A 27,500-nucleotide genomic window follows, 5' to 3' on the forward strand; every position below is an offset into this window, starting at 1 on the left:
GACAGAAAGAATTATAAGCCCTGGGACAGGACAGAGAAGGTGAGAAGGTTCAAATAAGGGTTTAAAGCTTTGATGATGAGCAAGAAACACATGGCAAAAAGCTCTCCCCGGACTGTGAGAAAAAATTAAAAGCCTACAACACCTGGTATTCCCAGGCGGTCTCCCATCCAGGTACTAACCAGGCCCAACCCTGCTTAGCTTCCGAGATCAGGCGCTTTCAGGGTGGTATGGCCGCAGGTGTGAAAGTTTTTATTTTACTTCTCTTATTCTGTTGCTGCTGCTGCTGCTGCTGCTGCTGCTGCTGCTGCTGCTGCTGCTGCTGCTGCTGCTGCTGCTGCTGCTGCTGCTGCTGCTGCTGCTGCTGCTGCTGCTGCTGCTGCTTGTCGTCAGACAGAAAGAATTATAAGCCCTGGGACAGGACAGAGAAGGTGAGAAGGTTCAAATAAGGGTTTAAAGCTTTGATGATGAGCAAGAAACACATGGCAAAAAGCTCTCCCCGGACTGTGAGAAAAAATTAAAAGCCTACAACACCTGGTATTCCCAGGCGGTCTCCCATCCAGGTACTAACCAGGCCCAACCCTGCTTAGCTTCCGAGATCAGACGAGATCGGGCGCTTTCAGGGTGGTATGGCCGCAGGTGTGAAAGTTTTTTATTTTACTTCTCTTATTCTGTTGCTGCTGCTGCTGCTGCTGCTGCTGCTGCTGCTGCTGCTGCTGCTGCTGCTGCTGCTGCTGCTGCTGCTGCTGCTGCTGCTGCTGCTGCTTGTCGTCAGACAAAAAGAATTATAAGCCCTGGGACAGGACAGAGAAGGTGAGAAGGTTCAAATAAGGGTTTAAAGCTTTGATGATGAGCAAGAAACACATGGCAAAAAGCTCTCCCCGGACTGTGAGAAAAAATTAAAAGCCTACAACACCTGGTATTCCCAGGCGGTCTCCCATCCAGGTACTAACCAGGCCCAACCCTGCTTAGCTTCCGAGATCAGACGAGATCGGGCGCTTTCAGGGTGGTATGGCCGCAGGTGTGAAAGTTTTTTATTTTACTTCTCTTATTCTGTTGCTGCTGCTGCTGCTGCTGCTGCTGCTGCTGCTGCTGCTGCTGCTGCTGCTGCTGCTGCTGCTGCTGCTTGTCGTCAGACAGAAAGAATTATAAGCCCTGGGACAGGACAGAGAAGGTGAGAAGGTTCAAATAAGGGTTTAAAGCTTTGATGATGAGCAAGAAACACATGGCAAAAAGCTCTCCCCGGACTGTGAGACAAGAAAAAGCCTACAACACCTGGTATTCCCAGGCGGTCTCCCATCCAGGTACTAACCAGGCCCAACCCTGCTTAGCTTCCGAGATCAGACGAGATCGGGCGCTTTCAGGGTGGTATGGCCGCAGGTGTGAAAGTTTTTTATTTTACTTCTCTTATTCTGTTGCTGTTGCTGCTGCTGCTGCTGCTGCTGCTGCTGCTGCTGCTGCTGCTGCTTGTCGTCAGACAGAAAGAATTATAAGCCCTGGGACAGGACAGAGAAGGTGAGAAGGTTCAAATAAGGGTTTAAAGCTTTGATGATGAGCAAGAAACACATGGCAAAAAGCTCTCCCCGGACTGTGAGAAAAAATTAAAAGCCTACAAGACCGGGTATTCCCAGGCGGTCTCCCATCCAGGTACTAACCAGGCCCAACCCTGCTTAGCTTCCGAGATCAGACGAGATCGGGCGCTTTCAGGGTGGTATGGCCGCAGGTGTGAAAGTTTTTTATTTTACTTCTCTTATTCTGTTGCTGCTGCTGCTGCTGCTGCTGCTCCTGCTGCTGCTGCTGCTGCTGCTCCTGCTGCTGCTGCTGCTCCTGCTGCTCCTGCTGCTCCTGCTCCTGCTCATTGTCATCAGACAGAAATAATTATAAGCCCTGGGACAGGACAGAGAAGGTGAGAAGGTTCAAATAAGGGTTTAAAGCTTTGATGATGAGCAAGAAACACATGGCAAAAAGCTCTCCCCGGACTGTGAGAAAAGAAAAACCCTACAACACCTGGTATTCCCAGGCGGTCTCCCATCCAGGTACTAACCAGGCCCAACCCTGCTTAGCTTCCGAGATCAGACGAGATCTGGCACTTTCAGGGTGGTATGGCCGCAGATGTGAAAGTTTTTTATTTTACTTCTCTTATTCTGTTGCTGCTGCTGCTGCTGCTGCTGCTGCTGCTGCTGCTGCTGCTGCTGCTGCTGCTGCTTGTCGTCAGACAAAAAGAATTATAAGCCCTGGGACAGGACAGAGAAGGTGAGAAGGTTCAAATAAGGGTTTAAAGCTTTGATGATGAGCAAGAAACACATGGCAAAAAGCTCTCCCCGGACTGTGAGAAAAAATTAAAAGCCTACAACACCTGGTATTCCCAGGCGGTCTCCCATCCAGGTACTAACCAGGCCCAACCCTGCTCAGCTTCCGAGATCAGACGAGATCGGGCGCTTTCAGGGTGGTATGGCCGCAGGTGTGAAAGTTTTTTATTTTACTTCTCTTATTCTGTTGCTGCTGCTGCTGCTGCTGCTGCTGCTGCTGCTGCTTGTCGTCAGACAGAAAGAATTATAAGCCCTGGGACAGGACAGAGAAGGTGAGAAGGTTCAAATAAGGGTTTAAAGCTTTGATGATGAGCAAGAAACACATGGCAAAAAGCTCTCCCCGGACTGTGAGACAAGAAAAAGCCTACAACACCTGGTATTCCCAGGCGGTCTCCCATCCAGGCCCAACCCTGCTTAGCTTCCGAGATCAGACAAGATCGGGCGCTTTCAGGGTGGTATGGCCGCAGGTGTGAAAGTTTTTTATTTTACTTCTCTTATTCTGTTCCTGCTGCTGCTGCTGCTGCTGCTGCTGCTGCTGCTGCTGCTGCTTGTCGTCAGACAGAAAGAATTATAAGCCCTGGGACAGGACAGAGAAGGTGAGAAGGTTCAAATAAGGGTTTAAAGCTTTGATGATGAGCAAGAAACACATGGCAAAAAGCTCTCCCCGGACTGTGAGACAAGAAAAAAGCCTACAACACCTGGTATTCCCAGGCGGTCTCCCATCCAGGTACTAACCAGGCCCAACCCTGCTTAGCTTCCGAGATCAGACGAGATCGGGCGCTTTCAGGGTGGTATGGCCGCAGGTGTGAATGTTTTTTATTTTACTTCTCTTATTCTGTTGCTGTTGCTGCTGCTGCTGCTGCTGCTGCTGCTGCTGCTGCTGCTGCTGCTTGTCGTCAGACAGAAAGAATTATAAGCCCTGGGACAGGACAGAGAAGGTGAGAAGGTTCAAATAAGGGTTTAAAGCTTTGATGATGAGCAAGAAACACATGGCAAAAAGCTCTCCCCGGACTGTGAGAAAAAATTAAAAGCCTACAACACGTGGTATTCCCAGGCGGTCTCCCATCCAGGTACTAACCAGGCCCAACGCTGCTTAGCTTCTGAGATCAGACGAGATCGGGCGCTTTCAGGGTGGTATGGCCGCAGGTGTGAAAATTTTTTATTTTACTTCTCTTATTCTGTTGCTGCTGCTGCTGCTGCTGCTGCTGCTGCTGCTGCTGCTTGTCGTCAGACAGAAAGAATTATAAGCCCTGGGACAGGACAGAGAAGGTGAGAAGGTTCAAATAAGGGTTTAAAGCTTTGATGATGAGCAAGAAACACATGGCAAAAAGCTCTCCCCGGACTGTGAGAAAAAATTAAAAAACTACAACACCTGGTATTCCCAGGCGGTCTCCCATCCAGGTACTAACCAGGCCCAACCCTGCTTAGCTTCCGAGATCAGACGAGATTGGGCGCTTTCAGGGTGGTATGGCCGCAGGTGTGAAAGTTTTTTATTTTACTTCTCTTATTCTGTTGCTGCTGCTGCTGCTGCTGCTGCTGCTGCTGCTGCTGCTGCTGCTGCTGCTTGTCGTCAGACAAAAAGAATTATAAGCCCTGGGACAGGACAGAGAAGGTGAGAAGGTTCAAATAAGGGTTTAAAGCTTTGATGATGAGCAAGAAACACATGGCAAAAAGCTCTCCCCGGACTGTGAGAAAAAATTAAAAGCCTACAACACCTGGTATTCCCAGGCGGTCTCCCATCCAGGTACTAACCAGGCCCAACCCTGCTTAGCTTCCGAGATCAGGCGCTTTCAGGGTGGTATGGCCGCAGGTGTGAAAGTTTTTTATTTTACTTCTCTTATTCTGTTGCTGCTGCTGCTGCTGCTGCTGCTGCTGCTGCTGCTGCTGCTGCTGCTGCTGCTGCTGCTGCTGCTGCTGCTGCTGCTGCTGCTGCTGCTGCTGCTGCTGCTGCTGCTTGTCGTCAGACAGAAAGAATTATAAGCCCTGGGACAGGACAGAGAAGGTGAGAAGGTTCAAATAAGGGTTTAAAGCTTTGATGATGAGCAAGAAACACATGGCAAAAAGCTCTCCCCGGACTGTGAGAAAAAATTAAAAGCCTACAACACCTGGTATTCCCAGGCAGTCTCCCATCCAGGTACTAACCAGGCCCAACCCTGCTTAGCTTCCGAGATCAGACGAAATCGGGCGCTTTCAGGGTGGTACGGCCGCAGGTGTGAAAGTTTTTTATTTTACTTCTCTTATTCTGTTGCTGCTGCTGCTGCTGCTGCTGCTGCTGCTGCTGCTGCTGCTGCTGCTTGTCGTCAGACAGAAAGAATTATAAGCCCTGGGACAGGACAGAGAAGGTGAGAAGGTTCAAATAAGGGTTTAAAGCTTTGATGATGAGCAAGAAACACATGGCAAAAAGCTCTCCCCGGACTGTGAGACAAGAAAAAGCCTACAACACCTGGTATTCCCAGGCGGTCTCCCATCCAGGCCCAACCCTGCTTAGCTTCCGAGATCAGACAAGATCGGGCGCTTTCAGGGTGGTATGGCCGCAGGTGTGAAAATTTTTTATTTTACTTCTCTTATTCTGTTGCTGCTGCTGCTGCTGCTGCTGCTGCTGCTGCTGCTGCTGCTGCTGCTGCTGCTGCTGCTGCTTGTCGTCAGACAGAAAGAATTATAAGCCCTGGGACAGGACAGAGAAGGTGAGAAGGTTCAAATAAGGGTTTAAAGCTTTGATGATGAGCAAGAAACACATGGCAAAAAGCTCTCCCCGGACTGTGAGACAAGAAAAAGCCTACAACACCTGGTATTCCCAGGCGGTCTCCCATCCAGGTACTAACCAGGCCCAACCCTGCTTAGCTTCCGAGATCAGACGAGATCGGGCGCTTTCAGGGTGGTATGGCCGCAGGTGTGAATGTTTTTTATTTTACTTCTCTTATTCTGTTGCTGTTGCTGCTGCTGCTGCTGCTGCTGCTGCTGCTGCTGCTGCTTGTCGTCAGACAGAAAGAATTATAAGCCCTGGGACAGGACAGAGAAGGTGAGAAGGTTCAAATAAGGGTTTAAAGCTTTGATGATGAGCAAGAAACACATGGCAAAAAGCTCTCCCCGGACTGTGAGAAAAAATTAAAAGCCTACAACACGTGGTATTCCCAGGCGGTCTCCCATCCAGGTACTAACCAGGCCCAACGCTGCTTAGCTTCTGAGATCAGACGAGATCGGGCGCTTTCAGGGTGGTATGGCCGCAGGTGTGAAAATTTTTTATTTTACTTCTCTTATTCTGTTGCTGCTGCTGCTGCTGCTGCTGCTGCTGCTGCTGCTGCTTGTCGTCAGACAGAAAGAATTATAAGCCCTGGGACAGGACAGAGAAGGTGAGAAGGTTCAAATAAGGGTTTAAAGCTTTGATGATGAGCAAGAAACACATGGCAAAAAGCTCTCCCCGGACTGTGAGAAAAAATTAAAAGCCTACAACACCTGGTATCCACAGGCAGTCTCCCATCCAGGTACTAACCAGGCCCAACCCTGCTTAGTTTCCGAGATCAGACGAGATCGGGCGCTTTCAGGGTGGTATGGCCACAGGTGTGAAAGTTTTTTATTTTACTTCTCTTATTCTGTTGCTGCTGCTGCTGCTTGTCGTCAGACAGAAAGAATTATAAGCCCTGGGACAGGACAGAGAAGGTGAGAAGGTTCAAATAAGGGTTTAAAGCTTTGATGATGAGCAAGAAACACATGGCAAAAAGCTCTCCCCGGACTGTGAGAAAAAATTAAAAGCCTACAACAACTGGTATTCCCAGGCGGTCTCCCATCCAGGTACTAACCAGGCCCAACACTGCTTAGCTTCCGAGATCAGACGAGATCGGGCGCTTTCAGGGTGGTATGGCCGCAGGTGTGAAAGTTTTTTATTTTACTTCTCTTATTCTGTTGCTGCTGCTGCTGCTGCTGCTGCTGCTGCTGCTGCTGCTGCTGCTGCTGCTGCTGCTGCTTGTCGTCAGACAGAAAGAATTATAAGCCCTGGGACAGGACAGAGAAGGTGAGAAGGTTCAAATAAGGGTTTAAAGCTTTGATGATGAGCAAGAAACACATGGCAAAAAGCTCTCCCCGGACTGTGAGAAAAAATTAAAAGCCTACAACACCTGGTATTCCCAGGCGGTCTCCCATCCAGGTACTAACCAGGCCCAACCCTGCTTAGCTTCCGAGATCAGACGAGATCGGGCGCCTTCAGGGTGGTATGGCCGCAGGTGTGAAAGTTTTTTATTTTACTTCTCTTATTCTGTTGCTGCTGCTGCTGCTGCTGCTGCTGCTGCTGCTGCTGCTGCTGCTGCTGCTGCTGCTGCTGCTGCTGCTGCTGCTGCTGCTGCTGCTGCTTGTCGTCAGACAGAAAGAATTATAAGCCCTGGGACAGGACAGAGAAGGTGAGAAGGTTCAAATAAGGGTTTAAAGCTTTGATGATGAGCAAGAAACACATGGCAAAAAGCTCTCCCCGGACTGTGAGACAAGAAAAAGCCTACAACACCTGGTATTCCCAGGCGGTCTCCCATCCAGGTACTAACCAGGCCCAACCCTGCTTAGCTTCCGAGATCAGGCGCTTTCAGGGTGGTATGGCCGCAGGTGTGAAAGTTTTTTATTTTACTTCTCTTATTCTGTTGCTGTTGCTGCTGCTGTTGCTGCTGTTGCTGCTGTTGCTGCTGCTGTTGCTGCTGTTGCTGCTGCTGCTGCTGCTGCTGCTGCTTGTCGTCAGACAGAAAGAATTATAAGCCCTGGGACAGGACAGAGAAGGTGAGAAGGTTCAAATAAGGGTTTAAAGCTTTGATGATGAGCAAGAAACACATGGCAAAAAGCTCTCCCCGGACTGTGAGAAAAAATTAAAAGCCTGCAACACCTGGTATTCCCAGGCGGTCTCCCATCCAGGTACTAACCAGGCCCAACCCTGCTTAGCTTCCGAGATCAGACGAGATCGGGCGCTTTCAGGGTGGTATGGCCGCAGGTGTGAAAGTTTTTTATTTTACTTCTCTTATTCTGTTGCTGCTGCTGCTGCTGCTGCTGCTGCTGCTGCTGCTGCTTGTCGTCAGACAAAAAGAATTATAAGCCCTGGGACAGGACAGAGAAGGTGAGAAGGTTCAAATAAGGGTTTAAAGCTTTGATGATGAGCAAGAAACACATGGCAAAAAGCTCTCCCCGGACTGTGAGAAAAAATTAAAAGCCTACAACACCTGGTATTCCCAGGCGGTCTCCCATCCAGGTACTAACCAGGCCCAACCCTGCTTAGCTTCCGAGATCAGACGAGATCAGGCGCTTTCAGGGTGGTATGGCCGCAGATGTGAAAGTTTTTTATTTTACTTCTCTTATTCTGTTGCTGCTGCTGCTGCTGCTGCTGCTGCTGCTGCTGCTGCTGCTGCTGCTGCTGCTGCTTGTCGTCAGACAGAAAGAATTATAAGCCCTGGGACAGGACAGAGAAGGTGAGAAGGTTCAAATAAGGGTTTAAAGCTTTGATGATGAGCAAGAAACACATGGCAAAAAGCTCTCCCCGGACTGTGAGACAAGAAAAAGCCTACAACACCTGGTATTCCCAGGCGGTCTCCCATCCAGGTACTAACCAGGCCCAACCCTGCTTAGCTTCCGAGATCAGACAAGATCGGACGCTTTCAGGGTGGTATGGCCGCAGGTGTGAAAGTTTTTTATTTTACTTCTCTTATTCTGTTGCTGTTGCTGCTGCTGCTGCTGCTGCTGCTGCTGCTGCTGCTGCTGCTGCTTGTCGTCAGACAGAAAGAATTATAAGCCCTGGGACAGGACAGAGAAGGTGAGAAGGTTCAAATAAGGGTTTAAAGCTTTGATGATGAGCAAGAAACACATGGCAAAAAGCTCTCCCCGGACTGTGAGAAAAAATTAAAAGCCTACAACACCTGGTATTCCCAGGCGGTCTCCCATCCAGGTACTAACCAGGCCCAACCCTGCTTAGCTTCCGAGATCAGACGAGATCGGGCGCTTTCAGGGTGGTATGGCCGCAGGTTTGAAAGTTTTTATTTTACTTCTCTTATTCTGTTGCTGCTGCTGCTGCTGCTGCTGCTGCTGCTGCTGCTGCTGCTGCTGCTGCTGCTGCTGCTGCTTGTCGTCAGACAGAAAGAATTATAAGCCCTGGGACAGGACAGAGAAGGTGAGAAGGTTCAAATAAGGGTTTAAAGCTTTGATGATGAGCAAGAAACACATGGCAAAAAGCTCTCCCCGGACTGTGAGAAAAAATTAAAAGCCTACAACACCTGGTATTCCCAGGCGGTCTCCCATCCAGGTACTAACCAGGCCCAACCCTGCTTAGCTTCCGAGATCAGACGAGATCGGGCGCTTTCAGGGTGGTATGGCCGCAGGTGTGAAAGTTTTTTATTTTACTTCTCTTATTCTGTTGCTGCTGCTGCTGCTGCTGCTGCTGCTGCTGCTGCTGCTGCTGCTGCTGCTTGTCGTCAGACAAAAAGAATTATAAGCCCTGGGACAGGACAGAGAAGGTGAGAAGGTTCAAATAAGGGTTTAAAGCTTTGATGATGAGCAAGAAACACATGGCAAAAAGCTCTCCCCGGACTGTGAGAAAAAATTAAAAGCCTACAACACCTGGTATTCCCAGGCGGTCTCCCATCCAGGTACTAACCAGGCCCAACCCTGCTTAGCTTCCGAGATCAGACGAGATCGGGCGCTTTCAGGGTGGTATGGCCGCAGGTGTGAAAGTTTTTTATTTTACTTCTCTTATTCTGTTGCTGCTGCTGCTGCTGCTGCTGCTGCTGCTGCTGCTGCTGCTGCTGCTTGTCGTCAGACAGAAAGAATTATAAGCCCTGGGACAGGACAGAGAAGGTGAGAAGGTTCAAATAAGGGTTTAAAGCTTTGATGATGAGCAAGAAACACATGGCAAAAAGCTCTCCCCGGACTGTGAGACAAGAAAAAGCCTACAACACCTGGTATTCCCAGGCGGTCTCCCATCCAGGTACTAACCAGGCCCAACCCTGCTTAGCTTCCAAGATCAGACGAGATCGGCGCTTTCAGGGTGGTATGGCCGCAGGTGTGAAAGTTTTTTATTTTACTTCTCTTATTCTGTTGCTGTTGCTGCTGCTGCTGCTGCTGCTGCTGCTGCTGCTGCTGCTTGTCGTCAGACAGAAAGAATTATAAGCCCTGGGACAGGACAGAGAAGGTGAGAAGGTTCAAATAAGGGTTTAAAGCTTTGATGATGAGCAAGAAACACATGGCAAAAAGCTCTCCCCGGACTGTGAGAAAAAATTAAAAGCCTACAACACGTGGTATTCCCAGGCGGTCTCCCATCCAGGTACTAACCAGGCCCAACGCTGCTTAGCTTCCGAGATCAGACGAGATCGGGCGCTTTCAGGGTGGTATGGCCGCAGGTGTGAAAATTTTTTATTTTACTTCTCTTATTCTGTTGCTGCTGCTGCTGCTGCTGCTGCTGCTGCTGCTGCTGCTGCTGCTGCTGCTGCTGCTGCTGCTGCTGCTGCTTGTCGTCAGACAGAAAGAATTATAAGCCCTGGGACAGGACAGAGAAGGTGAGAAGGTTCAAATAAGGGTTTAAAGCTTTGATGATGAGCAAGAAACACATGGCAAAAAGCTCTCCCCGGACTGTGAGAAAAAATTAAAAGGCTACAACACCTGGTATTCCCAGGCAGTCTCCCATCCAGGTACTAACCAGGCCCAACCCTGCTTAGCTTCCGAGATCAGACGAGATCGGGCGCTTTCAGGGTGGTATGGCCACAGGTGTGAAAGTTTTTTATTTTACTTCTCTTATTCTGTTGCTGCTGCTGCTGCTTGTCGTCAGACAGAAAGAATTATAAGCCCTGGGACAGGACAGAGAAGGTGAGAAGGTTCAAATAAGGGTTTAAAGCTTTGATGATGAGCAAGAAACACATGGCAAAAAGCTCTCCCCGGACTGTGAGAAAAAATTAAAAGCCTACAACACCTGGTATTCCCAGGCGGTCTCCCATCCAGGTACTAACCAGGCCCAACCCTGCTTAGCTTCCGAGATCAGACGAGATCGGGCGCTTTTAGGGTGGTATGGCCGCAGGTGTGAAAGTTTTTTATTTTACTTCTCTTATTCTTTTTTTTTTTCAAAATCAAATTTTATTCAATTTTCCAAACATATATGAGGGAGGGGGTAGGGATACAGAAAGGAAAAAGAGGGAGGGAAGGGAAACGGGGAAAACAGGGTACCCCGGCATGAGACCATGATGTACAGAAACACAGATCCAAGACCAGTGGCAAAAATGGAATACACAGATCAAAAGGGCAGAGCAGGGCAACTACGCATCCCGCCCCACAACAGAGGACAACCAGTAGAACCATGTGGCCGTATAAGCCTCCCTAAGTTTCGGGGTCGAGGCGGAGAGATCCTCAATCCGCCTGATCTCCTCCACCTTCGCCACCCAGTCGCGGCGAGAGGGAGGGCGAGGTTGTTTCCAATGAAGTGGGATGAGACTTTTAGCAGCGTCAAGGAGATGTCGGACCACCGACCGCTTGTAATGTGAGATCGAACGGGGAGTGTGGTGCAGAAGCATGGGCAGCGGCCGGAACGGAGGGGGGGAATCCGAGAGCTCCGAGATCACCCGGTGGACCTCCTCCCAGTAGGGCTGTAACAAAGGGCATGACCACCATATGTGCAACATCGTGCCCACGTCCCCACCGCACCTCCAACACATATCAGAGGTACCCGGGAACATTCGGTGGAGCCTCTGCGGCGTCCTGTACCAGTTCGTCAACAGCTTATAATTAGTCTCCTGCGTCTTAGTCGCTTTAGAGCTCTTATGGGTAAAAATGTAAATCTTGTCCCAGTCCCTGTCGGAGAGTTGAGTGTCACAGTCGGCCTCCCAGGTCGCGCAGAAGGGCGGTCGTGTCGTGGAAGTCGCAGTCAAAAGAAAAGAGTAGAGCAGGGAGATGGCCCTCTCCGGTGGGTGAGCCCTCGTGCACAAGACCTCGAAGCCCGTTAAGGGTCGATGAAGAAGGTCCCCCCGTGGCAAGGTAGAAAGGTAGTGACGAATTTGGTGATAAGTGAAGCGCTCCGACCACGTAGGAACGCGGCCCGTTATCAACGAACCCAAGGGCAGAATCCCACCCTCCCCCAGGAGCGCCCGAGCCTGAACAGGGGCAGGAACCCCAAGAAAATCCAAGCGACCCTCCCCGCGCCCCGGCGCAAAGTCCGGATTCCCGCATAGGGGCAACAAGGGCGACGGAGCAGTAGAGAGACGGGCCCGCCGTCCCACCCCCCTCCAAACCGCCAGAGTCGCTAGAATAAAAGGGTGCGAAATGCCGCCGTGGCTGCCGCTCGGGCCCCACAAGGCATGATACACACAGCCCCGCAACTCACCAAGCTCCAGGTCGACCCACGGCTTAGCTAGAGGGCCCAAGGCGTGCCACTCCAAAACGCGAAGCAAGTGGGCAGCCCGGTAGTACCCCTGAAAGTCAGGTAAGGCAAGACCACCCGCAGATTTAGGTCTCGTAAGCTGGGAGAACCGCTGTCGAGGACTCTTATTACCCCAGACAAACTTAGACACCAGGGACCGAAGAACCTGGAAAAACTCCCGAGGTATCCGGATGGGCAGCGTTTGGAACAGGTACAACACCCGGGGTAAAAGGTTCATCTTAACAACATTCACCCGGCCCATCCAGGAGAGGAACAACGGCATCCACCGCCGCAGATCCCCCGACAGGACGGCGAGCAGAGGCGCAAAGTTGGCATGGTAAAGACGAGCGGGGTCAGCAGTCAGCCAGATCCCCAAATACTGCAGCTTCTCGGGGCACCACTTAAAGGGGAAGCTGGGCATGAGCGCAGCCGCCAAACTAGGGGGCAGGGTAATATTCAAAATCTCAGATTTCGAATAATTTATTTTGAGGTTAGACAGCTCGCCGTAGAGGCGAAATGCCTCAAGAATATTCGGAAGCGTAACACCGGGGCGGTCAACGATAAACAGGAGGTCATCCGCGTACGCCGCAATCTTGTGATGCCTACCACCCTCCTGCAACCCCAATATGTTCGGGTCAGAGCGGACAGCCTCTAGGAAAGGCTCCAGAGACAACGCAAAGAGCATCGGGGAAAGGGGGCACCCCTGCCTAGTTCCGTTCCGTATCGCTATAGGGGGGGAGAGAGCCCCGTTAACCCGAATGCGAGCAGATGGCGAAGAATAGAGAGCCCTAATCCAAGCCAACATAGAGGGACCCAGACCCAGATGCACCAAGGTAGCCTCCAAAAACACCCAGTCCACCCTATCGAAGGCCTTCTCCGCGTCGGTCGACAGAAATAAAATTTGGCGTGCCTCCACCCGTGCCTTGTGGATCACGGAGAGAAGCCTAATCGTGTTATCCCGCGCCTCACGTCGAGGGATAAAACCTGCTTGATCGGGGTGGATCAACAGCGGGAGGAAGCGAGCCAAGCGCAGCGCCAACATCTTGGCAAAAAGCTTTAAATCGGCATTGAGGAGCGAGATGGGCCGGTAGCTCTGACACAAACCAGGATCCTTGCCTTCCTTCGGAATAACCGTGATCGTAGCCGCCAACGACTGGGAAGGGAACTGAAGACCCTCACGTATGGCATTGAGGGCAGCAAGCAGGTGAGGGAAAAGGTGCTTCGAGAAGGTATGGTAGTACCCCAAGGGCAAACCGTCCGGGCCCGGACACTTACCCCGCTGCGTAGCCTTCAGAGCCGCGGAAAGCTCCGCGGCCGAGAACGGCTCCTCGATGGAATCCGCCTGTTCGCGGGTAAGCTTGCGCACACCGTGGGCCGCCAGATAACGATCAATACGGACCCGCTTATCGTGACAGGCACGAGCATCCGAAGCCTGAGACAAGCCATAAAGGGAGGAATAGTAGGCATGAAACGCGTCCACAATCTTAGAGGGGTAGGGGGACAAATCCCCCGCAGGCGTCCGAACTCGATGAACGTGCGCGTTCCGCTTAAGGGGATTAATCATCTTGGCCAACAGCTTACCACATTTGTTGCCGTGTTCGCTGAAAAACCTCTGGCTATACAGGGAAGCCCGGCGAAACCTAGAGTTAAGAATATCCGACAACTGACCCCTTAAGGAGGTCAGTTCCGTGTGAGTCCCCTCGTCCAGGGTGTCTTTATGCACGGATTCCAGATGCTGAATACGCGCAGTGAGCCGATCAATCTCCAGCGCGCGCGCCCTCTTCCGCCGTGCACCCTGTTGTATGAAAAAACCCCGCAGCACGCACTTGTGAGCCTCCCACACCACCAGAGGGGACACCCCCTGCGTAGCATTTTCCAGAAAATACTGCTGCAGTTCCGTCTCCGTCTGAGAAACAAGAGCCTCGTCCAGTAAGAAAGAGTCATTAAGTCGCCACGTCCACTCCCTAGCCCTACACAGCGGAGAGTCGAGCGTAATAGAAACAGGAGAATGGTCGGTCCAGGTCATCGGCAGGATCACGGCCGTCCGCAGCAAGTCGAGGTAAGTCTGAGAGAGAAAAATGTAGTCCAGTCGTGAGTAGCAAGCGTGAGGTGAGGAAAAGAAAGTGAAGTCCCGGGCAGTCGGGTACAGAGAACGCCAACAGTCAATCAGGTGCTGCTCAGCAAGGATTTTGCGAACCGAACGCAGCTGGTTACCTGGGACACAGCTAGAGCCAGAGGAGGTATCAGCCTCCGGGTGAAGGGGAACATTTAAATCCCCTCCCAGAATCACGAGGCCCTCTCCGAAGGTGGAGAGCGAGGCCGCGATAGACCGGAGGGCCAAATGTTGAGACCGATTGGGGAGATACACACTGGCAAAAGTGTAGAGAGCCTCTGAAATATAGCCCTTAACGAAGGTGAAACGGCCCGAGGGGTCAAGGAGAGTATCTTTAACAACAAACGGGACCCTGCTAGAAAATAGTATAGCCGTCCCCTTAGTCTTAGACTCTGGATTGTTACTAAAATATCCCAAAGGGTAGTGGGAATTCTTAAGGCTAGGGGCCAGCCCCTCCCGAAAGTGCGTCTCCTGAAGCAGCACCACAGAGGCATCATGTGCCTTAAATTCTCTCAGAGCCCTGGACCGTTTTTCGGGTAGATTGAGACCCTGTGCGTTAACAGAATAGATGGTCAGCGGAGCCGGGCGGAAAGCCATGGGGGCCGCCGTATAAAGCAGTGTCTCAAAACCGCGGGGGAAAAGGGAGGGGGTGAGGGACGGAGAGGGAGTGGGCGGCGAGAAGGAGGACTAGGACGGGAAGGGGGAAGGTACGGGAGAGAGGTAGTATGTGGGGAAATGTGTCAAGTACCGGGTAGACTCCAACCCCCCGAGGGAGGCGAGCGGGGTCCCCAGGAAACGGGATATGACACCAAGCCCCGTGGGGAAGAGAACCAAGCGGGCGAGGAGACGAAAAGAGCAGCAAAGGCTCCGTGAGGAACCAGATGTCACGAAACCAAAAGACGCCCCGCCACCCGCCCAAAACAGACAACACCAAAACAACAAAGATCGGGCAACGCAATACGTTAGAGAGCACACATTTAAGACATAGAGTAGAACAATGTACACTCAGTAGCCACCGACATATCCATCGTGTAGGAGCATATGGTCGTTATATGTCACACCCTGTTGACTCTTGCGCAACGAATAATATCACAAATAAAAATAAAACTACGGAAAATAAAAATACAGAGGAATAACAGCAGTGATGCTAGTGGCCCCGAGGTGTTCAGCATAATGACATCAGAGCAGATACAGAGTGTAATAATGCATACGGTACGTGCGTACATGCAGTGAGAGACACACCCAGCAGCCATTGTCGCAGCCATCGTGGAATAGCAAATGTGATTTATGTGCCACACCCTCACTACTCATGTGGAACTGATAATATCACAAAAGTACACCATAGTGACATCATGCCAGCATACTTGTAAAGTGTCAGCCGCTGCTGAGTGGCCGTTCACACACAAAAAAAAAAAAAAAAAAAAACAAAAAAAAAAAAAAAACAAAAAAAAAAAAACAAAAAAAAAAAAACGAAAAGCAACTGGTACAGAGTGTAATAAAAAATGAAAAGTAACCGATCCAGAGTGTAATAATGCATATGGTACGTGCGTACATGCAGTGAGAGACACACCCAGCAGCCATTGTCGCAGCCATCGTGAAATAGCAAATGTGTTTTATGTGCCACACCCTCACTACTCATGTGGAACTGATAATATCACAAAAGTACACCATAGTGTCATCATGCCAGCATACCTGTAAAGTGTCAACCGCTGCTGAGTGGCCGTTCACAAAAAAAAAAAAAAAAAAAAAAAAAAAACCGAAAAGCAACTGGTACAGAGTGTAATAAAAAATGAAAAGTAACCGATCCAGAGTGTAATAATGCATATGGTACGTGCGTACATGCAGTGAGAGACACACCCAGCAGCCATTGTCGCAGCCATCGTGAAATGGCAAATGTGTTTTATGTGCCACACCCTCACTACTCATGTGGAACTAATAATATCACAAAAGTACACCATAGTGTCATCATGCCAGCATACCTGTAAAGTGTCAACCGCTGCTGAGTGGCCGGTCACAAAAAAAAAAAAAAAAAAAAAAAAAAAAAAAAAAAAAAAAATAACCGATACAGAGCGTAACAAAGCATACGGTACGTGCGTACATGCAGTGAGAGACACCCCCAGCAGCCATTGTCGCAGCCACCGTGAAATAGCAAATGTGTTGTATGTGCCACACCCTCACTACTCATGAGGAACTGATAATATCACAAAAGTACACCATAGTGTCATCATGCCAGCATACCTGTAAAGTGTCAGCCGCACGTGTGCAAGAGCGCGCATGAGGTACAGGAGGTACCAGGCAATGTGAGCAAGAACAGGTGTGAATGGGAAAGCATGTGTGAGAGTGCGCACGGTCCACATGTGGGACCCGAGCAACAGGCGCCAAAAGCCGCAAATGGCCGCAGACTGACGTAGAGGCCCCATAAACACAAAATACAGGCAGGGCGCAAGAACCCCCCACCAGCCCCAAAAACACGGCGAAAAAACAAAAGTAGAGTAACAAAAAATAAAACAAAACCCAACATGAAGGCGCAGAGGAACCGCGGGTACCCTGCGGTTTGGTACAAACGAGAGTCCGCGTAGAGCGATAGTCCCCGCCGTCGGAGCGGCGTACGCAACCAGGGAAGGATACAACCGAGTCTCCGCGGGTTCGCCACCGGCGCAGGGCCGGCATCAATCACTCCCTCGGTTGCCGGTCGCGATCACCGTCTCCCGCAGCCCGTCGAGGGGGTCTGACCCGGGGGGGTCCGCGTTGTGTCGATCTGCCGCGGCGCTGTCGAGGATCCACGTCCCGGGCGGTCCAGTCGGGGACCTCAAGCGGCGGCAGGTCCAGTTCCAGCAGGAAGGGACGAACATCCGCAGGCCTGCGGATGGTAGCCGTGAGCGAGCCCCGACGGGCGACCAGGGCGAATGGGTAGCCCCAACGGTAGACGATCTTCCTCTCCTGGAGCGCAGCGGTCACCGGACGTAAGGCCCTCCTGGCCAGCAGCGTGTAGTGGGAAAGGTCCTGGTAGAGGGAAACCTCGTGGCCCTCAAAGGTCCAAAAACGACGGGCACGGGCCTTCAGCATGATCTCCTCCTTCAAGGAGTAGCTGTGGAGGCAACAAATTATGTCCCTAGGGGGATCTCCCGGGCCGCCGTTGGAGCGTAGGGCCCTATGTGCGCGGTCAAAAGTTATAGGCTTCCTCCCTGGGTCGGCAGGACGCTCCAATATCATGGAGAAAAGTCTGTCCAGGATCTCCTTAAGGTCCTCGGGTCGCTCACCTTCAGGAAGGCCCCGGACCCTGATATTGGACCGCCGTCCCCGGTTATCAAGGTCCTCAAGGTGGTAGAACACATCAGCCAGCTGGTGGGAACAGGAGCGGCAGTGGGCTGAGAGCTGGCGTTCGACATCACTGGTCCTGGCGTCCACACCAGAGACCCTCTCGTCGAGGCGGGTAACTTCGGCCCGTAATGCCGCTACTTCGGCCCGGACCGTCTGCTTCACCTCTGCCACGAGGAGACTGAAGTCGTCCTTGGTGGGTAGGGAGGAAAAAAGTCGGCGCCAATCAGGCGAAGGCGGTCCCGAGGAACTCGGCACGGGCAGCGGGGGAGCGCCGTCCTCCGAGGCCCGAAAGCACGCGGGAGTCTGCGCCATGTCGGAATCTCCCGGCTGGGTCTGCAGGGGCAAAGGAGCAGCGAAAAAGTCCTTCAAGGACGCGGATTGGGGTCTGCCGCTAGCCGCCGGGGTAGTCGGTTCCGGAGGACCCTTTTTAGTGCGGCCCATTGCGGATTACACCGGTGTGCCTGCAAATATTAGGACGGGTGGCGCGGAGAAAACAAATCAGGCAGCCATCTTCCTCGCCAGGCCAGCCACGCCCCCCTACTTCTCTTATTCTGCTGCTGCTGCTGCTGCTGCTGCTGCTGCTGCTGCTGCTGCTGCTGCTGCTGCTGCTGCTGCTGCTGCTGCTGCTGCTGCTGCTGCTGCTGCTGCTGCTGCTGCTGCTGCTGCTGCTGCTGCTGCTGCTGCTGCTGCTGCTGCTGCTTGTCGTCAGACAAAAAGAATTATAAGCCCTGGGACAGGACAGAGAAGGTGAGAAGGTTCAAATAAGGGTTTAAAGCTTTGATGATGAGCAAGAAACACATGGCAAAAAGCTCTCCCCGGACTGTGAGAAAAAATTAAAAGCCTACAACACCTGGTATTCCCAGGCGGTCTCCCATCCAGGTACTAACCAGGCCCAACCCTGCTTAGCTTCCGAGATCAGGCGCTTTCAGGGTGGTATGGCCGCAGGTGTGAAAGTTTTTTATTTTACTTCTCTTATGCTGCTGCTGCTGCTGCTGCTGCTGCTGCTGCTGCTGCTGCTGCTGCTGCTGCTGCTGCTGCTGCTGCTGCTGCTGCTGCTGCTGCTGCTGCTGCTGCTGCTGCTGCTGCTGCTGCTGCTGCTGCTGCTGCTGCTGCTGCTGCTGCTGCTGCTGCTTGTCGTCAGACAGAAAGAATTATAAGCCCTGGGACAGGACAGAGAAGGTGAGAAGGTTCAAATAAGGGTTTAAAGCTTTGATGATGAGCAAGAAACACATGGCAAAAAGCTCTCCCCGGACTGTGAGACAAGAAAAAGCCTACAACACCTGGTATTCCCAGGCGGTCTCTCATCCAGGTACTAACCAGGCCCAACCCTGCTTAGCTTCCGAGATCAGATGAGATCGGGCGCTTTCAGGGTGGTATGGCCGCAGGTGTGAAAGTTTTTTATTTTACTTCTCTTATTCTGTTGCTGTTGCTGCTGCTGCTGCTGCTGCTGCTGCTGCTGCTTGTCGTCAGACAGAAAGAATTATAAGCCCTGGGACAGGACAGAGAAGGTAAGGTTCAAATAAGGGTTTAAAGCTTTGATGATGAGCAAGAAACACATGGCAAAAAGCTCTCCCCGGACTGTGAGAAAAAATTAAAAGCCTACAACACCTGGTATTCCCAGGCGGTCTCCCATCCAGGTACAAACCAGGCCCAACCCTGCTTAGCTTCCGAGATCAGACGAGATCGGGGTGGTATGGCCACAGGTGTGAATGTTTTTTATTTTACTTCTCTTATTCTGCTGCTGCTGCTGCTGCTGCTGCTGCTGCTGCTGCTGCTGCTGCTGCTGCTGCTGCTGCTGCTGCTGCTGCTGCTGCTGCTGCTGCTGCTGCTGCTGCTGCTGCTGCTGCTGCTGCTGCTGCTGCTGCTGCTGCTGCTGCTGCTGCTGCTGCTGCTGCTGCTGCTGCTGCTGCTGCTGCTGCTGCTGCTGCTGCTGCTGCTGCTGCTGCTTAGCTTCCGAGATCAGACGAGATCGGGCGCTTTCAGGGTGGTATGGCCGCAGGTGTGAAAGTTTTTTATTTTACTTCTCTTATTCTGTTGCTGCTGCTGCTGCTGCTGCTGCTGCTGCTGCTGCTGCTGCTCCTGCTGCTGCTGCTGCTCCTGCTGCTCCTGCTGCTCCTGCTCCTGCTCCTTGTCATCAGACAGAAATAATTATAAGCCCTGGGACAGGACAGAGAAGGTGAGAAGGTTCAAATAAGGGTTTAAAGCTTTGATGATGAGCAAGAAACACATGGCAAAAAGCTCTCCCCGGACTGTGAGAAAAGAAAAACTCTACAACACCTGGTATTCCCAGGCGGTCTCCCATCCAGGTACTAACCAGGCCCAACCCTGCTTAGCTTCCGAGATCAGACGAGATCTGGCACTTTCAGGGTGGTATGGCCACAGATGTGAAAGTTTTTTATTTTACTTCTCTTATTCTGTTGCTGCTGCTGCTGCTGCTGCTGCTGCTGCTGCTGCTGCTGCTGCTGCTGCTTGTCGTCAGACAGAAAGAATTATAAGCCCTGGGACAGGACAGAGAAGGTGAGAAGGTTCAAATAAGGGTTTAAAGCTTTGATGATGAGCAAGAAACACATGGCAAAAAGCTCTCCCCGGACTGTGAGAAAAAATTAAAAGCCTACAACACCTGGTATTCCCAGGCGGTCTCCCATCCAGGTACTAACGCTGCTTAGCTTCCGAGATCAGACGAGATCGGGCGCTTTCAGGGTGGTATGGCCGCAGGTGTGAAAGTTTTTTATTTTACTTCTCTTATGCTGCTGCTGCTGCTGCTGCTGCTGCTGCTGCTGCTGCTGCTGCTGCTGCTGCTGCTTGTCGTCAGACAGAAAGAATTATAAGCCCTGGGACAGGACAGAGAAGGTGAGAAGGTTCAAATAAGGGTTTAAAGCTTTGATGATGAGCAAGAAACACATGGCAAAAAGCTCTCCCCGGACTGTGAGAAAAAATTAAAAGCCTGCAACACCTGGTATTCCCAGGCGGTCTCCCATCCAGGTACTAACCAGGCCCAACCCTGCTTAGCTTCCGAGATCAGACGAGACCAGGCGCTTTCAGGGTGGTATGGCCGCAGGTGTGAAAGTTTTTTATTTTACTTCTCTTATTCTGTTGCTGCTGCTGCTGCTGCTGCTGCTGCTGCTGCTGCTGCTGCTGCTGCTGCTGCTGCTGCTGCTGCTGCTGCTGCTTGTCGTCAGACAAAAAGAATTATAAGCCCTGGGACAGGACAGAGAAGGTGAGAAGGTTCAAATAAGGGTTTAAAGCTTTGATGATGAGCAAGAAACACATGGCAAAAAGCTCTCCCCGGACTGTGAGAAAAAATTAAAAGCCTACAACACCTGGTATTCCCAGGCGGTCTCCCATCCAGGTACTAACCAGGCCCAACCCTGCTTAGCTTCCGAGATCAGGCGCTTTCAGGGTGGTATGGCCGCAGATGTGAAAGTTTTTTATTTTACTTCTCTTATTCTGTTGCTGCTGCTGCTGCTGCTGCTGCTGCTGCTGCTGCTGCTGCTGCTGCTGCTGCTGCTGCTGCTGCTGCTGCTGCTGCTGCTGCTGCTTGTCGTCAGACAGAAAGAATTATAAGCCCTGGGACAGGACAGAGAAGGTGAGAAGGTTCAAATAAGGGTTTAAAGCTTTGATGATGAGCAAGAAACACATGGCAAAAAGCTCTCCCCGGACTGTGAGAAAAAATTAAAAGCCTACAACACCTGGTATTCCCAGGCGGTCTCCCATCCAGGTACTAACCAGGCCCAACCCTGCTTAGCTTCCGAGATCAGACGAGATCGGGCGCTTTCAGGGTGGTATGGCCGCAGGTGTGAAAGTTTTTATTTTACTTCTCTTATTCTGTTGCTGCTGCTGCTGCTGCTGCTGCTGCTGCTGCTGCTGCTGCTGCTGCTTGTCGTCAGACAGAAAGAATTATAAGCCCTGGGACAGGACAGAGAAGGTGAGAAGGTTCAAATAAGGGTTTAAAGCTTTGATGATGAGCAAGAAACACATGGCAAAAAGCTCTCCCCGGACTGTGAGAAAAGAAAAAGCCTACAACACCTGGTATTCCCAGGCGGTCTCCCATCCAGGTACTAACCAGGCCCAACCCTGCTTAGCTTCCGAGATCAGACGAGATCGGGCGCTTTCAGGGTGGTATGGCCGCAGGTGTGAAAGTTTTTTATTTTACTTCTCTGATTCTGTTGCTGCTGCTGCTGCTGCTGCTGCTGCTTCTGCTGCTGCTGCTTCTGCTGCTGCTTCTGCTTCTGCTTCTGCTTCTGCTTCTGCTGCTGCTGCTGCTGCTGCTGCTCCTGCTGCTGCTGCTTGTCGTCAGACAAAAAGAATTATAAGCCCTGGGACAGGACAGAGAAGGTGAGAAGGTTCAAATAAGGGTTTAAAGCTTTGATGATGAGCAAGAAACACATGGCAAAAAGCTCTCCCCGGACTGTGAGAAAAGAAAAAGCCTACAACACCTGGTATTCCCAGGCGGTCTCCCATCCAGGTACTAACCAGGCCCAACCCTGCTTAGCTTCCGAGATCAGATGAGATCGGGCGCTTTCAGGGTGGTATGGCCGCAGGTGTGAAAGCTCTTTATTTTACTTTTCTTATTCTGTTGCTGCTGCTGCTGCTGCTGCTGCTGCTGCTGCTGCTGCTGCTGCTGCTGCTGCTGCTGCTTGTCGTCAGACAGAAAGAATTATAAGCCCTGGGACAGGACAGAGAAGGTGAGAAGGTTCAAATAAGGGTTTAAAGCTTTGATGATGAGCAAGAAACACATGGCAAAAAGCTCTCCCCGGACTGTGAGAAAAAATTAAAAGCCTACAACACCTGGTATTCCCAGGCGGTCTGCCATCCAGGTACTAACCAGGCCCAACCCTGCTTAGCTTCCGAGATCAAACGAGATCGGGCGCTTTCAGGGTGGTATGGCCGCAGGTGTGAAAGTTTTTTATTTTACTTCTCTTATTCTGTTGCTGCTGCTGCTGCTGCTGCTGCTGCTGCTGCTGCTGCTGCTGCTGCTGCTGCTGCTGCTGCTGCTGCTGCTGCTGCTGCTGCTGCTGCTGCTGCTGCTTGTCGTCAGACAAAAAGAATTATAAGCCCTGGGACAGGACAGAGAAGGTGAGAAGGTTCAAATAAGGGTTTAAAGCTTTGATGATGAGCAAGAAACACATGGCAAAAAGCTCTCCCCGGACTGTGAGAAAAAATTAAAAGCCTACAACACCTGGTATTCCCAGGCGGTCTCCCATCCAGGTACTAACCAGGCCCAACCCTGCTTAGCTTCCGAGATCAGACGAGATCGGGCGCTCTCAGGGTGGTATGGCCGCAGGTGTGAAAGTTTTTTATTTTACTTCTCTTATTCTGCTGCTGCTGCTGCTGCTGCTGCTGCTGCTGCTGCTGCTGCTGCTGCTGCTGCTGCTGCTGCTGCTGCTTGTCGTCAGACAGAAAGAATTATAAGCCCTGGGACAGGACAGAGAAGGTGAGAAGGTTCAAATAAGGGTTTAAAGCTTTGATGATGAGCAAGAAACACATGGCAAAAAGCTCTCCCCGGACTGTGAGAAAAGAAAAAGCCTACAACACCTGGTATTCCCAGGCGGTCTCCCATCCAGGTACTAACCAGGCCCAACCCTGCTTAGCTTCCGAGATCAGACGAGATCGGGCGCTTTCAGGGTGGTATGGCCGCAGGTGTGAAAGTTTTTTATTTTACTTCTCTTATTCTGCTGCTGCTGCTGCTGCTGCTGCTGCTGCTGCTGCTGCTTGTCGTCAGACAGAAAGAATTATAAGCCCTGGGACAGGACAGAGAAGGTGAGAAGGTTCAAATAAGGGTTTAAAGCTTTGATGATGAGCAAGAAACACATGGCAAAAAGCTCTCCCCGGACTGTGAGAAAAGAAAAAGCCTACAACACCTGGTATTCCCAGGCGGTCTCCCATCCAGGTACTAACCAGGCCCAACCCTGCTTAGCTTCCGAGATCAGACGAGATCGGGCGCTTTCAGGGTGGTATGGCCGCAGGTGTGAAAGTTTTTTATTTTACTTCTCTTATTCTGCTGCTGCTGCTGCTGCTGCTGCTGCTGCTGCTGCTGCTGCTGCTGCTTGTCGTCAGACAGAAAGAATTATAAGCCCTGGGACAGGACAGAGAAGGTGAGAAGGTTCAAACAAGGGTTTAAAGCTTTGATGATGAGCAAGAAACACATGGCAAAAAGCTCTCCCCGGACTGTGAGAAAAAATTAAAAGCCTACAACACCTGGTATTCCCAGGCGGTCTCCCATCCAGGTACTAACCAGGCCCAACCCTGCTTAGCTTCCGAGATCAGACGAGATCGGGCGCTTTCAGGGTGGTATGGCCGCAGGTGTGAAAGTTTTTTATTTTACTTCTCTTATTCTGTTGCTGCTGCTGCTGCTGCTGCTGCTGCTGCTGCTGCTGCTTGTCGTCAGACAAAAAGAATTATAAGCCCTGGGACAGGACAGAGAAGGTGAGAAGGTTCAAATAAGGGTTTAAAGCTTTGATGATGAGCAAGAAACACATGGCAAAAAGCTCTCCCCGGACTGTGAGAAAAAATTAAAAGCCTACAACACCTGGTATTCCCAGGCGGTCACCCCATCCAGGTACTAACCAGGCCCAACCCTGCTTAGCTTCCGAGATCAGACGAGATCGGGCGCTTTCAGGGTGGTATGGCCGCAGGTGTGAAAGTTTTTTATTTTACTTCTCTTATTCTGCTGCTGCTGCTGCTGCTGCTGCTTCTGCTTGTCGTCAGACAGAAAGAATTATAAGCCCTGGGACTGCACAGAGAAGGTGAGAAGGTTCAAATAAGGGTTTAAAGCTTTGATGATGAGCAAGAAACACATGGCAAAAAGCTCTCCCCGGACTGTGAGAAAAGAAAAAGACTACAACACCTGGTATTCCCAGGCGGTCTCCCATCCAGGAACTAACCAGGCCCAACCCTGCTTAGCTTCCGAGATCAGACGAGATCGGGCGCTTTCAGGGTGGTATGGCCGCAGGTGTGAAAGTTTTTTATTTTACTTCTCTTATTCTGTTGCTGCTGCTGCTGCTGCTGCTGCTGCTGCTGCTGCTGCTGCTGCTGCTGCTTGTCGTCAGACAGAAAGAATTATAAGCCCTGGGACAGGACAGAGAAGGTGAGAAGGTTCAAATAAGGGTTTAAAGCTTTGATGATGAGCAAGAAACACATGGCAAAAAGCTCTCCCCGGACTGTGAGAAAAGAAAAAGCTTACAACACCTGGTATTCCCAGGCGGTCTCCCATCCAGGTACTAACCAGGCCCAACCCTGCTTAGCTTCCGAGATCAGACGAGATCGGGTGCTTTCAGGGTGGTATGGCCGCAGGTGTGAAAGTTTTTTATTTTACTTCTCTTATTCTGTTGCTGCTGCTGCTGCTGCTGCTGCTGCTGCTGCTGCTGCTGCTGCTGCTGCTGCTGCTGCTTGTCGTCAGACAAAAAGAATTATAAGCCCTGGGACAGGACAGAGAAGGTGAGAAGGTTCAAATAAGGGTTTAAAGCTTTGATGATGAGCAAGAAACACATGGCAAAAAGCTCTCCCCGGACTGTGAGAAAAAATTAAAAGCCTACAACACCTGGTATTCCCAGGCGGTCTCCCATCCAGGTACTAACCAGGCCCAACCCTGCTTAGCTTCCGAGATCAGACGAGATCGGGCGCTTTCAGGGTGGTATGGCCGCAGGTGTGAAAGTTTTTTATTTTACTTCTCTTATTCTGTTGCTGCTGCTGCTGCTGCTGCTGCTGCTGCTGCTGCTTGTCGTCAGACAAAAAGAATTATAAGCCCTGGGACAGGACAGAGAAGGTGAGAAGGTTCAAATAAGGGTTTAAAGCTTTGATGATGAGCAAGAAACACATGGCAAAAAGCTCTCCCCGGACTGTGAGAAAAGAAAAAGCCTACAACACCTGGTATTCCCAGGCGGTCTCCCATCCAGGTACTAAGCAGGCCCAACCCTGCTTAGCTTCCGAGATCAGGCGCTTTCAGGGTGGTATGGCCGCAGGTGTGAAAGCTCTTTATTTTACTTCTTTTATTCTGTTGCTGCTGCTGCTGCTGCTGCTGCTGCTGCTGCTGCTGCTGCTGCTGCTGCTGCTGCTGCTGCTGCTGCTGCTGCTGCTGCTGCTGCTGCTGCTGCTTGTCGTCAGACAGAAAGAATTATAAGCCCTGGGACAGGACAGAGAAGGTGAGAAGGTTCAAACAAGGGTTTAAAGCTTTGATGATGAGCAAGAAACACATGGCAAAAAGCTCTCCCCGGACTGTGAGAAAAAATTAAAAGCCTACAACACCTGGTATTCCCAGGCAGTCTCCCATCCAGGTACTAACCAGGCCCAACCCTGCTTAGCTTCCGAGATCAGACGAGATCGGGCGCTTTCAGGGTGGTATGGCCGCAGGTGTGAAAGTTTTTTATTTTACTTCTCTTATTCTGTTGCTGCTGCTGCTGCTGCTGCTGCTGCTGCTGCTGCTGCTGCTGCTGCTGCTGCTGCTGCTGCTGCTGCTTGTCGTCAGACAAAAAGAATTATAAGCCCTGGGACAGGACAGAGAAGGTGAAAAGGTTCAAATAAGGGTTTAAAGCTTTGATGATGAGCAAGAAACACATGGCAAAAAGCTCTCCCCGGACTGTGAGAAAAGAAAAAGCCTACAACACCTGGTATTCCCAGGCGGTCTCCCATCCAGGTACTAACCAGGCCCAACCCTGCTTAGCTTCCGAGATCAGACGAGATCGGGCGCTTTCAGGGTGGTATGGCCGCAGGTGTGAAAGTTTTTTATTTTACTTCTCTTATTCTGTTGCTGTTGCTGCTGCTGCTGCTGCTGCTGCTGCTGCTGCTGCTGCTGCTGCTGCTGCTGCTGCTTGTCGTCAGACAGAAAGAATTATAAGCCCTGGGACAGGACAGAGAAGGTGAGAAGGTTCAAATAAGGGTTTAAAGCTTTGATGATGAGCAAGAAACACATGGCAAAAAGCTCTCCCCGGACTGTGAGAAAAGAAAAAGCCTACAACACCTGGTATTCCCAGGCGGTCTCCCATCCAGGTACTAACCAGGCCCAACCCTGCTTAGCTTCCGAGTTCAGGCGCTTTCAGGGTGGTATGGCCGCAGGTGTGAAAGCTCTTTGTTTTACTTTTCTTATTCTGTTGCTGCTGCTGCTGCTGCTGCTGCTGCTGCTGCTGCTGCTGCTGCTGCTGCTGCTGCTGCTTGCTGCTGCTGCTGCTGCTGCTGCTGCTGCTGCTGCTGCTGCTGCTGCTTGTCGTCAGACAGAAAGAATTATAAGCCCTGGGACAGGACAGAGAAGGTGAGAAGGTTCAAATAAGGGTTTAAAGCTTTGATGATGAGCAAGAAACACATGGCAAAAAGCTCTCCCCGGACTGTGAGAAAAAATTAAAAGCCTACAACACCTGGTATTCCCAGGCAGTCTCCCATCCAGGTACTAACCAGGCCCAACCCTGCTTAGCTTCCGAGATCAGACGAGATCGGGCGCTTTCAGGGTGGTATGGCCGCAGGTGTGAAAGTTTTTTATTTTACTTCTCTTATTCTGTTGCTGCTGCTGCTGCTGCTGCTGCTGCTGCTGCTGCTGCTGCTGCTGCTGCTGCTGCTGCTGCTGCTGCTGCTGCTGCTGCTTGTCGTCAGACAAAAAGAATTATAAGCCCTGGGACAGGACAGAGAAGGTGAAAAGGTTCAAATAAGGGTTTAAAGCTTTGATGATGAGCAAGAAACACATGGCAAAAAGCTCTCCCCGGACTGTGAGAAAAGAAAAAGCCTACAACACCTGGTATTCCCAGGCGGTCTCCCATCCAGGTACTAACCAGGCCCAACCCTGCTTAGCTTCCGAGATCAGACGAGATCGGGCGCTTTCAGGGTGGTATGGCCGCAGGTGTGAAAGTTTTTTATTTTACTTCTCTTATTCTGTTGCTGTTGCTGCTGCTGCTGCTGCTGCTGCTGCTGCTGCTGCTGCTGCTTGTCGTCAGACAGAAAGAATTATAAGCCCTGGGACAGGACAGAGAAGGTGAGAAGGTTCAAATAAGGGTTTAAAGCTTTGATGATGAGCAAGAAACACATGGCAAAAAGCTCTCCCCGGACTGTGAGAAAAGAAAAAGCCTACAACACCTGGTATTCCCAGGCGGTCTCCCATCCAGGTACTAACCAGGCCCAACCCTGCTTAGCTTCCGAGTTCAGGCGCTTTCAGGGTGGTATGGCCGCAGGTGTGAAAGCTCTTTGTTTTACTTTTCTTATTCTGTTGCTGCTGCTGCTGCTGCTGCTGCTGCTGCTGCTGCTGCTGCTGCTGCTGCTGCTGCTGCTGCTGCTGCTGCTGCTGCTGCTGCTGCTGCTTGTCGTCAGACAGAAAGAATTATAAGCCCTGGGACAGGACAGAGAAGGTGAGAAGGTTCAAATAAGGGTTTAAAGCTTTGATGATGAGCAAGAAACACATGGCAAAAAGCTCTCCCCGGACTGT

General features: G+C 51.1%; 43 non-coding genes and 10 pseudogenes across 43 annotated transcripts; all 53 read right to left on the reverse strand.

The window, feature by feature from the left end:
• Nucleotides 1-130: 130 nt before the first annotated feature.
• Nucleotides 131-239, reverse strand: LOC128479971 (uncharacterized; annotated as a pseudogene).
• Nucleotides 240-519: 280 nt separating this feature from the next.
• Nucleotides 520-638, reverse strand: LOC128476292 (5S ribosomal RNA). The gene has a single exon (XR_008347308.1). It is a non-coding gene; the product is annotated as a 5S ribosomal RNA (ribosomal RNA).
• A 263-nt stretch (nucleotides 639-901) lies between these two features.
• LOC128476293 (5S ribosomal RNA) lies at nucleotides 902-1,020 on the reverse strand. Its single transcript, XR_008347309.1, has one exon. It is a non-coding gene; the product is annotated as a 5S ribosomal RNA (ribosomal RNA).
• Nucleotides 1,021-1,260: 240 nt separating this feature from the next.
• On the reverse strand, nucleotides 1,261-1,379 carry LOC128476295 (5S ribosomal RNA). Its single transcript, XR_008347311.1, has one exon. It is a non-coding gene; the product is annotated as a 5S ribosomal RNA (ribosomal RNA).
• A 224-nt stretch (nucleotides 1,380-1,603) lies between these two features.
• On the reverse strand, nucleotides 1,604-1,722 carry LOC128478566 (5S ribosomal RNA). Its single transcript, XR_008349478.1, has one exon. It is a non-coding gene; the product is annotated as a 5S ribosomal RNA (ribosomal RNA).
• Nucleotides 1,723-1,992: 270 nt separating this feature from the next.
• LOC128479053 (5S ribosomal RNA) lies at nucleotides 1,993-2,111 on the reverse strand. The gene has a single exon (XR_008349945.1). It is a non-coding gene; the product is annotated as a 5S ribosomal RNA (ribosomal RNA).
• Nucleotides 2,112-2,341: 230 nt separating this feature from the next.
• Nucleotides 2,342-2,460, reverse strand: LOC128478272 (5S ribosomal RNA). Its single transcript, XR_008349200.1, has one exon. It is a non-coding gene; the product is annotated as a 5S ribosomal RNA (ribosomal RNA).
• A 532-nt stretch (nucleotides 2,461-2,992) lies between these two features.
• On the reverse strand, nucleotides 2,993-3,111 carry LOC128476296 (5S ribosomal RNA). The gene has a single exon (XR_008347312.1). It is a non-coding gene; the product is annotated as a 5S ribosomal RNA (ribosomal RNA).
• A 224-nt stretch (nucleotides 3,112-3,335) lies between these two features.
• On the reverse strand, nucleotides 3,336-3,454 carry LOC128479542 (5S ribosomal RNA). Its single transcript, XR_008350412.1, has one exon. It is a non-coding gene; the product is annotated as a 5S ribosomal RNA (ribosomal RNA).
• Nucleotides 3,455-3,666: 212 nt separating this feature from the next.
• On the reverse strand, nucleotides 3,667-3,785 carry LOC128478347 (5S ribosomal RNA). Its single transcript, XR_008349271.1, has one exon. It is a non-coding gene; the product is annotated as a 5S ribosomal RNA (ribosomal RNA).
• Nucleotides 3,786-4,009: 224 nt separating this feature from the next.
• On the reverse strand, nucleotides 4,010-4,118 carry LOC128479972 (uncharacterized; annotated as a pseudogene).
• Nucleotides 4,119-4,399: 281 nt separating this feature from the next.
• Nucleotides 4,400-4,518, reverse strand: LOC128479071 (5S ribosomal RNA). Its single transcript, XR_008349962.1, has one exon. It is a non-coding gene; the product is annotated as a 5S ribosomal RNA (ribosomal RNA).
• A 561-nt stretch (nucleotides 4,519-5,079) lies between these two features.
• LOC128476297 (5S ribosomal RNA) lies at nucleotides 5,080-5,198 on the reverse strand. The gene has a single exon (XR_008347313.1). It is a non-coding gene; the product is annotated as a 5S ribosomal RNA (ribosomal RNA).
• Nucleotides 5,199-5,416: 218 nt separating this feature from the next.
• Nucleotides 5,417-5,535, reverse strand: LOC128479543 (5S ribosomal RNA). Its single transcript, XR_008350413.1, has one exon. It is a non-coding gene; the product is annotated as a 5S ribosomal RNA (ribosomal RNA).
• A 212-nt stretch (nucleotides 5,536-5,747) lies between these two features.
• Nucleotides 5,748-5,866, reverse strand: LOC128479646 (uncharacterized; annotated as a pseudogene).
• Nucleotides 5,867-6,054: 188 nt separating this feature from the next.
• Nucleotides 6,055-6,173, reverse strand: LOC128479253 (5S ribosomal RNA). The gene has a single exon (XR_008350136.1). It is a non-coding gene; the product is annotated as a 5S ribosomal RNA (ribosomal RNA).
• Nucleotides 6,174-6,406: 233 nt separating this feature from the next.
• Nucleotides 6,407-6,525, reverse strand: LOC128477154 (5S ribosomal RNA). The gene has a single exon (XR_008348136.1). It is a non-coding gene; the product is annotated as a 5S ribosomal RNA (ribosomal RNA).
• Nucleotides 6,526-6,786: 261 nt separating this feature from the next.
• Nucleotides 6,787-6,895, reverse strand: LOC128479973 (uncharacterized; annotated as a pseudogene).
• Nucleotides 6,896-7,152: 257 nt separating this feature from the next.
• On the reverse strand, nucleotides 7,153-7,271 carry LOC128478190 (5S ribosomal RNA). Its single transcript, XR_008349124.1, has one exon. It is a non-coding gene; the product is annotated as a 5S ribosomal RNA (ribosomal RNA).
• Nucleotides 7,272-7,483: 212 nt separating this feature from the next.
• On the reverse strand, nucleotides 7,484-7,602 carry LOC128477966 (5S ribosomal RNA). Its single transcript, XR_008348911.1, has one exon. It is a non-coding gene; the product is annotated as a 5S ribosomal RNA (ribosomal RNA).
• A 228-nt stretch (nucleotides 7,603-7,830) lies between these two features.
• Nucleotides 7,831-7,949, reverse strand: LOC128478844 (5S ribosomal RNA). The gene has a single exon (XR_008349744.1). It is a non-coding gene; the product is annotated as a 5S ribosomal RNA (ribosomal RNA).
• Nucleotides 7,950-8,173: 224 nt separating this feature from the next.
• LOC128476298 (5S ribosomal RNA) lies at nucleotides 8,174-8,292 on the reverse strand. The gene has a single exon (XR_008347314.1). It is a non-coding gene; the product is annotated as a 5S ribosomal RNA (ribosomal RNA).
• Nucleotides 8,293-8,527: 235 nt separating this feature from the next.
• On the reverse strand, nucleotides 8,528-8,646 carry LOC128476300 (5S ribosomal RNA). The gene has a single exon (XR_008347315.1). It is a non-coding gene; the product is annotated as a 5S ribosomal RNA (ribosomal RNA).
• Nucleotides 8,647-8,870: 224 nt separating this feature from the next.
• On the reverse strand, nucleotides 8,871-8,989 carry LOC128476301 (5S ribosomal RNA). Its single transcript, XR_008347316.1, has one exon. It is a non-coding gene; the product is annotated as a 5S ribosomal RNA (ribosomal RNA).
• A 219-nt stretch (nucleotides 8,990-9,208) lies between these two features.
• LOC128479307 (5S ribosomal RNA) lies at nucleotides 9,209-9,326 on the reverse strand. The gene has a single exon (XR_008350193.1). It is a non-coding gene; the product is annotated as a 5S ribosomal RNA (ribosomal RNA).
• Nucleotides 9,327-9,544: 218 nt separating this feature from the next.
• Nucleotides 9,545-9,663, reverse strand: LOC128479265 (5S ribosomal RNA). The gene has a single exon (XR_008350148.1). It is a non-coding gene; the product is annotated as a 5S ribosomal RNA (ribosomal RNA).
• A 245-nt stretch (nucleotides 9,664-9,908) lies between these two features.
• Nucleotides 9,909-10,027, reverse strand: LOC128479072 (5S ribosomal RNA). The gene has a single exon (XR_008349963.1). It is a non-coding gene; the product is annotated as a 5S ribosomal RNA (ribosomal RNA).
• A 188-nt stretch (nucleotides 10,028-10,215) lies between these two features.
• LOC128477740 (5S ribosomal RNA) lies at nucleotides 10,216-10,334 on the reverse strand. The gene has a single exon (XR_008348698.1). It is a non-coding gene; the product is annotated as a 5S ribosomal RNA (ribosomal RNA).
• A 7,602-nt stretch (nucleotides 10,335-17,936) lies between these two features.
• LOC128479974 (uncharacterized) lies at nucleotides 17,937-18,045 on the reverse strand (annotated as a pseudogene).
• Nucleotides 18,046-18,366: 321 nt separating this feature from the next.
• Nucleotides 18,367-18,485, reverse strand: LOC128477778 (5S ribosomal RNA). The gene has a single exon (XR_008348734.1). It is a non-coding gene; the product is annotated as a 5S ribosomal RNA (ribosomal RNA).
• A 209-nt stretch (nucleotides 18,486-18,694) lies between these two features.
• LOC128480737 (uncharacterized) lies at nucleotides 18,695-18,803 on the reverse strand (annotated as a pseudogene).
• A 560-nt stretch (nucleotides 18,804-19,363) lies between these two features.
• LOC128479103 (5S ribosomal RNA) lies at nucleotides 19,364-19,482 on the reverse strand. The gene has a single exon (XR_008349992.1). It is a non-coding gene; the product is annotated as a 5S ribosomal RNA (ribosomal RNA).
• A 557-nt stretch (nucleotides 19,483-20,039) lies between these two features.
• Nucleotides 20,040-20,158, reverse strand: LOC128477115 (5S ribosomal RNA). The gene has a single exon (XR_008348100.1). It is a non-coding gene; the product is annotated as a 5S ribosomal RNA (ribosomal RNA).
• Nucleotides 20,159-20,406: 248 nt separating this feature from the next.
• On the reverse strand, nucleotides 20,407-20,515 carry LOC128480204 (uncharacterized; annotated as a pseudogene).
• A 260-nt stretch (nucleotides 20,516-20,775) lies between these two features.
• On the reverse strand, nucleotides 20,776-20,894 carry LOC128476302 (5S ribosomal RNA). Its single transcript, XR_008347317.1, has one exon. It is a non-coding gene; the product is annotated as a 5S ribosomal RNA (ribosomal RNA).
• Nucleotides 20,895-21,112: 218 nt separating this feature from the next.
• LOC128476303 (5S ribosomal RNA) lies at nucleotides 21,113-21,231 on the reverse strand. Its single transcript, XR_008347318.1, has one exon. It is a non-coding gene; the product is annotated as a 5S ribosomal RNA (ribosomal RNA).
• A 291-nt stretch (nucleotides 21,232-21,522) lies between these two features.
• Nucleotides 21,523-21,641, reverse strand: LOC128476436 (5S ribosomal RNA). Its single transcript, XR_008347448.1, has one exon. It is a non-coding gene; the product is annotated as a 5S ribosomal RNA (ribosomal RNA).
• A 233-nt stretch (nucleotides 21,642-21,874) lies between these two features.
• Nucleotides 21,875-21,993, reverse strand: LOC128478226 (5S ribosomal RNA). The gene has a single exon (XR_008349157.1). It is a non-coding gene; the product is annotated as a 5S ribosomal RNA (ribosomal RNA).
• A 272-nt stretch (nucleotides 21,994-22,265) lies between these two features.
• Nucleotides 22,266-22,384, reverse strand: LOC128477127 (5S ribosomal RNA). The gene has a single exon (XR_008348111.1). It is a non-coding gene; the product is annotated as a 5S ribosomal RNA (ribosomal RNA).
• Nucleotides 22,385-22,621: 237 nt separating this feature from the next.
• LOC128476304 (5S ribosomal RNA) lies at nucleotides 22,622-22,740 on the reverse strand. The gene has a single exon (XR_008347319.1). It is a non-coding gene; the product is annotated as a 5S ribosomal RNA (ribosomal RNA).
• A 207-nt stretch (nucleotides 22,741-22,947) lies between these two features.
• Nucleotides 22,948-23,066, reverse strand: LOC128476305 (5S ribosomal RNA). The gene has a single exon (XR_008347320.1). It is a non-coding gene; the product is annotated as a 5S ribosomal RNA (ribosomal RNA).
• Nucleotides 23,067-23,284: 218 nt separating this feature from the next.
• On the reverse strand, nucleotides 23,285-23,403 carry LOC128476307 (5S ribosomal RNA). The gene has a single exon (XR_008347322.1). It is a non-coding gene; the product is annotated as a 5S ribosomal RNA (ribosomal RNA).
• Nucleotides 23,404-23,615: 212 nt separating this feature from the next.
• LOC128478552 (5S ribosomal RNA) lies at nucleotides 23,616-23,735 on the reverse strand. The gene has a single exon (XR_008349464.1). It is a non-coding gene; the product is annotated as a 5S ribosomal RNA (ribosomal RNA).
• A 198-nt stretch (nucleotides 23,736-23,933) lies between these two features.
• Nucleotides 23,934-24,052, reverse strand: LOC128478759 (5S ribosomal RNA). Its single transcript, XR_008349662.1, has one exon. It is a non-coding gene; the product is annotated as a 5S ribosomal RNA (ribosomal RNA).
• A 222-nt stretch (nucleotides 24,053-24,274) lies between these two features.
• On the reverse strand, nucleotides 24,275-24,393 carry LOC128477036 (5S ribosomal RNA). Its single transcript, XR_008348025.1, has one exon. It is a non-coding gene; the product is annotated as a 5S ribosomal RNA (ribosomal RNA).
• A 233-nt stretch (nucleotides 24,394-24,626) lies between these two features.
• Nucleotides 24,627-24,745, reverse strand: LOC128476308 (5S ribosomal RNA). Its single transcript, XR_008347323.1, has one exon. It is a non-coding gene; the product is annotated as a 5S ribosomal RNA (ribosomal RNA).
• Nucleotides 24,746-24,952: 207 nt separating this feature from the next.
• On the reverse strand, nucleotides 24,953-25,061 carry LOC128480445 (uncharacterized; annotated as a pseudogene).
• Nucleotides 25,062-25,330: 269 nt separating this feature from the next.
• On the reverse strand, nucleotides 25,331-25,449 carry LOC128477438 (5S ribosomal RNA). Its single transcript, XR_008348410.1, has one exon. It is a non-coding gene; the product is annotated as a 5S ribosomal RNA (ribosomal RNA).
• A 240-nt stretch (nucleotides 25,450-25,689) lies between these two features.
• LOC128476309 (5S ribosomal RNA) lies at nucleotides 25,690-25,808 on the reverse strand. Its single transcript, XR_008347324.1, has one exon. It is a non-coding gene; the product is annotated as a 5S ribosomal RNA (ribosomal RNA).
• A 234-nt stretch (nucleotides 25,809-26,042) lies between these two features.
• LOC128479658 (uncharacterized) lies at nucleotides 26,043-26,151 on the reverse strand (annotated as a pseudogene).
• Nucleotides 26,152-26,433: 282 nt separating this feature from the next.
• On the reverse strand, nucleotides 26,434-26,552 carry LOC128477439 (5S ribosomal RNA). Its single transcript, XR_008348411.1, has one exon. It is a non-coding gene; the product is annotated as a 5S ribosomal RNA (ribosomal RNA).
• A 252-nt stretch (nucleotides 26,553-26,804) lies between these two features.
• Nucleotides 26,805-26,923, reverse strand: LOC128476310 (5S ribosomal RNA). Its single transcript, XR_008347325.1, has one exon. It is a non-coding gene; the product is annotated as a 5S ribosomal RNA (ribosomal RNA).
• Nucleotides 26,924-27,142: 219 nt separating this feature from the next.
• On the reverse strand, nucleotides 27,143-27,251 carry LOC128479659 (uncharacterized; annotated as a pseudogene).
• Nucleotides 27,252-27,500: the final 249 nt, after the last annotated feature.

The sequence above is a fragment of the Spea bombifrons genome, chromosome 2, assembly GCF_027358695.1.
Source record: "Spea bombifrons isolate aSpeBom1 chromosome 2, aSpeBom1.2.pri, whole genome shotgun sequence".
Lineage (NCBI taxonomy): Eukaryota > Metazoa > Chordata > Amphibia > Anura > Pelobatidae > Spea > Spea bombifrons.